At 50.7% G+C, this 6,000-nt stretch overlaps 1 long non-coding RNA gene across 1 annotated transcript in view; it reads right to left on the minus strand.

Moving 5' to 3' along the window:
- LOC138493124 (uncharacterized) overlaps positions 1-4,910 on the minus strand; it is a 38,662-nt gene extending 33,752 nt beyond the window's left edge. The window contains exon 1 of the long non-coding RNA XR_011276269.1: positions 4,827-4,910. This is a non-coding gene — a long non-coding RNA (uncharacterized lncRNA). The remainder of the gene's footprint in view (positions 1-4,826) is intronic.
- Positions 4,911-6,000: the final 1,090 nt, after the last annotated feature.

Raw genomic sequence — 6,000 nt, forward strand, 5'->3', positions numbered from 1 at the left:
TACGGTGCTCAGCTTCCTTCATCGCGAATCTGAGTGAGGCCATGGGAGCCTTTATATTCCCTCCCAGTTTAACCCAGGGGAAGACAGGAGTCACAAACGTGTGCAGGATCTCCCCCCCCGGGGGACACGAATGACACTGGCGGGCTGCATTACAAACTCTCATCCCATACACCCACCTGCCGGTATGCAGGTCAGGGGGTTAGCGGTACAGCACTCTCACAAGCTACCGTTCTTAAGCGCCTAATTCACAAGAGTGTAAGTTCCCCAAAGTGATGGTGGTGAATAATGTCAGGGCTTGCAATGCCCGGGGCGATAAGCTTTCTGCATTACAATTGCAGTGCAGGGTCGGGTGCTTTCACGGGATGCCGGTACCTATATAGAACTGCAGTAAAGGAGTGAGCGCTCGCTTTGATACCTGTGCAGAACCAGTTGACACAGGTTCGGATCCCGCCAGGGCCAAACTCAGCCATTCAGTAATAATAAGCAGCGCTCAGATATGTTTCGTAGCACGGGTTAGTAGCACTATACAAGTGCTGAATTATATCTCGCCTGGTGAGCAAGACGACACGAAGCAGACCTGGGTCGAGCATCGGGTCCGTCCGCTCAGAGAAACTTCAGGGTATTAAACATGTTATAAATAACTCATCATTTTATATACCAAGGGTATTTATTTAATGGGGGCAGTGTGTCGGCTTTCATGGACCCCCCCTGGGTTTATCTGATTTGGCCACGGGGTAAAGGTTCATGAGGTGCCCAGGTCAGTTACTGATCTGTCGAGGTGGATCTGCGAGAGGGGATCCCCCACAAGGCAGTTTGGCCAGGTTTGAGACATGGTGGGGCACTGCATCACTGCAAGGTCTGGTAGTTGTAAGGGCCTTGAAGCAGGGGAGAGGGCCCGGGCTACCCATTGAGCTGCGGAAGGGAACAGGAAGGATATGAATACATGCTCAACTTGTTAGAGATTGGGCACTGGGGCCGATCAGTTACAAACCACAGGGGCGCCAGGTGTATTACCATAGCGCATGGGTACAAATGAGAGGGAGGAGATGTTTAGAGATGTATGGGGGCTTGGGCTGGAGCAGCTTAGCAGGAAAGTAAGGAAAGACGGAGCTAGAAAGGCACAGAAGCTCGCAATAGGCGGAGAAAAGTGGTCTGCAAGGTGGCCATCTGGTGATGTCACAGGGGTTAGCGACATCATCCACTGGGTGTTGGTCATTACCCGGCGGCCTCCAACCACTGTGTGTTTATTACAGAAGAGGTGCGGAAGCTGAAAGGATAGGATGGAAGGACCCTACCGGTTTGAAGAGGACCAACGTTTTTTGAGCAGAGAACTGCACCTAGTGCACTGGAGTGAATTATCGACGGTGTTCACGGTTTGTAGGCATAAATACTGGCCGGAACGGCTATTGGGAAGCAGAGATATTCACAGTGGTAAGCGCATTCTGCATGGGTGGCTAGCCCAGGGGGGAAAAAAAAAAAATTACTGCATTACAATTGCAGTACTGGGTCACAGGTTTTCGCAGGATGCTGTTTCCATGTAGAACTGCTTGATTGGAGTGAGCGCTCGCTTTTGACATCTGTGCAGAACCTGCACACAGGTTCACATCCTGGCAGGGCCAAACACAGCCTTTTGGGAATAATGAGCAATACCCAGAGGCAGCAGGGTTCCTAGCCCTGTAAAAAGGCTGAATTATTATCTCACTTGGAGAGCAAAAGGGCACAAAGCAGTTCAGGGTCAAACGCCGAGACGGCTCGGTGAAACTTCTGGGTATTAAGCAGGTGATAAGTAACCCAGCACAATCATATACCAGGGTATTCAATTACCCTGCAGTAGATTCGGGTAGGGAGAGGGGCCGTAGATGATAAGTAAACTGGAAAGGGGGAGCCTCTCTTTTTAAAATCCAGAAGGTGGTGCTTACATGACAAGTAAAAATTCAGCGGACAAGGGGGCAATTAAGCAGAGGTAAAATGCGAACAAAGGACCAAAAATCCGGCTTCGCCCATCAAGAATGGCGCTCCCACAGTCGGTAACTCCTGCAAGGGCAGGCAGAGCAAGGTTAAGTTGGTGGGAGAGCATTACTCGAATAAATGGGAGAAGAATTTCTATGGATGGAGTATGTCAGGAAAAGTGACCACAGAGGGGGTAAACTAGGAGCCGGTGGTTTGAGTTCATGCAAGGAAAAGTGGTAGGGCTGAAGGTTCCCCAGACCAGGTACAACGTTGCCGTAAGTGAGGCACCTGGTTGAATATGCAAAAGAGCACGTGCATTGTTCAAGCAGGGGGCATGAAACATTTTACAAAAATTGGGCGCGAAGTGCACTAAGCTCCTGGAGAGGTGGTTCGCAGAGCATACAGGGGCTGAGGTAGGGGCTGAAGGTTCCCCAGAAGAGGCACAGCATGGTCAAAGGGAAGCCCTCGGTTGAAGTTACAAAAGAGTGAATGCGCCGGCCAACAGGGGGCATGGTAAAGTTTACAAAAACGGGGCACAAAGTGCACTAAGCTCCTGGAGAGTTGTTTCACAGAGCGGGCTTGGGCTGAATAACGCAAATTCCCCAGAGTACGAACATGGGGAAGGCAGACAGTTGTCAGCAAAGGGTTTGGAGCTCCTTGGTTGGAAGTCAGTACAAAACCCTTGGAAAGGTAAAATGAGGAAAGGGGGGAGCCACGGTGGACGGTAACCCACCTGTGGCGTGGCGGTGTTTGGGCGACCAAGCACAAGAGACAGACTCCGAATGAGCCAGGAGAAAGCCGGAAGGGTCTTCGCTCTTTTCGGACCAGCGCCTCTTGGGAGCCTAAACGGCAGGGGCGTCTGGTGGTAACAATAAGGGCTCAGCTTCCCCCAAAGAAACGGCGCTCTCCCCACCCAAGAACACCTGCAAGGGCAGGCTAGGCACAGACACGAAGGGTTGGGAGAGTTGTGCCTACGGAGGACTTTGTGGAAAGAAAGGGGGAAGCAGGTTGTTGGACACGGAGCAGTCGCCGCATCTTCAGAACTATTTTCACTAATGTGTACAGTGTTTTTTATGATGATGTGAAAATAAATCTGCGGCCTTTTTTATGCCAAAAAGAAGACAAGTCTCACCATGCACATTTCTTGGGGGACAAAGAATGGGCATGTACAATGTTATTGGTGCAAAATGGACAGATACACGGGTTATGAAACGGTGTTTTTAGGATGTGTGCTGTCAAAGTGATGCAGCACACTTAAGCAGTGCTTGCCCCAAGCCCCTGCTGTGTTCCTAGGCAGAGCTGTGTCTCTGCAGCTGCCTTACCCGCAACCAATGGGGAGGATGTTAATCAGAAGTGTGAGCTACAGGGATGCTTTACAGTGCAGCCTTGTGACCTTGGGCAAATAATATGCAGCCCAGCTCTTGTGTTTTATGTGTATGCATTACTCTGTATATATAACACAGCACTGGTTATTTTTTAGTAACACGGCCAGCTGTTAAGTTCTGTCTTAAAGTGAACCACATTACAAGCATTTACCTGTTCTGCCTAAAGTCCATTTGAGTGGCAACCTCCAAAGGAATGATTTCCTCCGAGCCCCAGGGGTAACTTGGCGAACCTCCCTCTCAGGAGTGCACATGAGGCACCCCGTGCACATGAGGCGCCCCGTCGAGCCTTCCTCTCAGGAGTGCACATGAGGCACCCCGTCCAGCCTTCCTCTCAGGAGTGCACATGAGGCACCCCTTCCAGCCTTCCTCTCAGGAGTGCACATGAGGCACCCCGTCCAGCCTTCCTCTCAGGAGTGCACATGAGGCACCCCGTTAAGCCTTCCTCTCAGGAGTGCACACAAGGCACCCCGTTGAAGCCTTCCTCTCAGGAGTGCACACGCGGCACCCCGTCCAGCCTTCCTCTCAGGAGTGCACATGCGGCACCCCGTCCAGCCTTCCTCTCAGGAGTGCACATGCGGCACCCCGTCCAGCCTTCCTCTCAGGAGTGCACACGCGGCACCCCGTCCAGCCTTCCTCTCAGGAGTGCACACGAGGCACCCCGTCCAGCCTTCCTCTCAGGAGTGCACATGAGGCACCCCGTCCAGCCTTCCTCTCAGGAGTGCACACGAGGCACCCCGTCCAGCCTTCCTCTCAGGAGTGCACATGCCTCCCTCTCAGGAGTGCACATGAGGCACCCCGTCGAGCCTTCCTCTCAGGAGTGCACACGAGGCACCCCGTCGAGCCTTCCTCTCAGGAGTGCACATGCGGCACCCCGTCCAGCCTTCCTCTCAGGAGTGCACACGCGGCACCCCGTCCAGCCTTCCTCTCAGGAGTGCACACGAGGCACCCCGTCCAGCCTTCCTCTCAGGAGTGCACATGCCTCCCTCTCAGGAGTGCACATGAGGCACCCCGTCGAGCCTTCCTCTCAGGAGTGCACACGAGGCACCCCGTCGAGCCTTCCTCTCAGGAGTGCACACGAGGCACCCCGTCCAGCCTTCCTCTCAGGAGTGCACATGAGGCACCCCGTCCAGCCTTCCTCTCAGGAGTACACTTGAGACACCCGGTTCAGATTTTCACCAATCCAAAAAGGCTTTATCAGTGATCAAGGTGGCAGCATTTAAAACTCATTCAAGATGTGAGAACTAAACACAACCCCCTCAATGCCATCCCCTGCAAAAACAGCCTCTCACTGGATGTTGGCTGGCATCAAATCCGGCTTCCACCCACGAGCGACTCCATAATCGAACGCTAAATCGTCCCCAAATAGGAGGCTGGCAATGTATTCTAAATAAAGTGGCGACTTTGAGCAGAAACACCCCGCTGTAGGCCAGATACTGCAATTCCATTATCTGGATTAGATAAGTAAATAACATACGCTAATTTCCCACTCACCGATACTGCTGCGACTTGTGGCAGGTCTCGATGCACGCAGCAACTTGGCCCCGGTCTCCTTATGCAAAGCAACAGCAGTTGAACCTGGACGCCGAGAACAGTGCATTCCAGCAAACCTGCACTTCTGCTTTTCTAGAAGCGTAACACCAGTTCTCTCGAATTGCACCAGTCTTTCAGCAAAGGATCCCGTTTCAGGCAGGCATGCGGCCCGTTGGGTTTCTCAAACTGTCAAGCTGAAGCGTGAGGTATTTTCAATAAAAGAGGCAGCCACATGATAATGAATTCGAACTGATGATTCGCCAGAAAAAGAAAAAAAAACAGGTCTATGTTCAAATGGTAGCGCCTTCGTCTTCCTTCCAGCACATTCTGCCCTGTGTCTGACGTGAGCGTGTGTAAAATGCGCACAAGAAATTGTATTGCTGTTTAAAACTGGTTGAAACCTAGCAACGTGTTTTCTTTATCTGTGTACATTGTTTATATGTAAACCTTACAGGCAGTGGGCGAAGTGTACGGAAAGAAGTAGTGGAACTATGGTCCCTGTTGGCTTGCACCCAGAAACCCCATCGCCACGCCCCTCCCACACACAATACAAGCCCTCAAACACTTGCACCCGCTCTTAAGGGAACGCGCAGTGCAGCGCACTGACAGTGCAAGTCTCAACTTCTTCCTACACTTTTATTTTAAAACGAACGCATTCCTGAACGGTTTCTTTTTAAAATAAAAGTACATTACTACGGCCACTGCTTACACGTTATACTAAAAACATGCAGTGCAACGGCCCAATGGAGGATAGCACACGGGCAACACGCTGGTCTTAGATGAAAGAGTATACAGAGCTACAGAGCCTCTGAGCACTTAGATACCGAACCCAGCTAAGGTATTAGGCTGCTATAAAAATAAACTATTGAAAAAATAAATCAATTGAACCAATTTAAACATTTCTTAAAATTCATCTAATATCAAAGTAATACTTATCCCTGTTCAATGTTCCGCAAGTAGAAAACGATGCTCTAAGAATACGACATTAAAAACGCATGGCATGTTTCCTGCATGACAATGGTATTATTATGTCCCCATATTTTTGGAAGTGCAATTGTGTGACCACTATACATTCTTTCCCAAAGAGATAGCCAGGGGGTACTAATCATGTTACTTACATACTTGTAAAAACAAA

The sequence above is a fragment of the Ambystoma mexicanum genome, chromosome 10, assembly GCF_040938575.1.
Source record: "Ambystoma mexicanum isolate Mex_15411 chromosome 10, UKY_AmexF1_1, whole genome shotgun sequence".
Taxonomy (NCBI): domain Eukaryota; kingdom Metazoa; phylum Chordata; class Amphibia; order Caudata; family Ambystomatidae; genus Ambystoma; species Ambystoma mexicanum.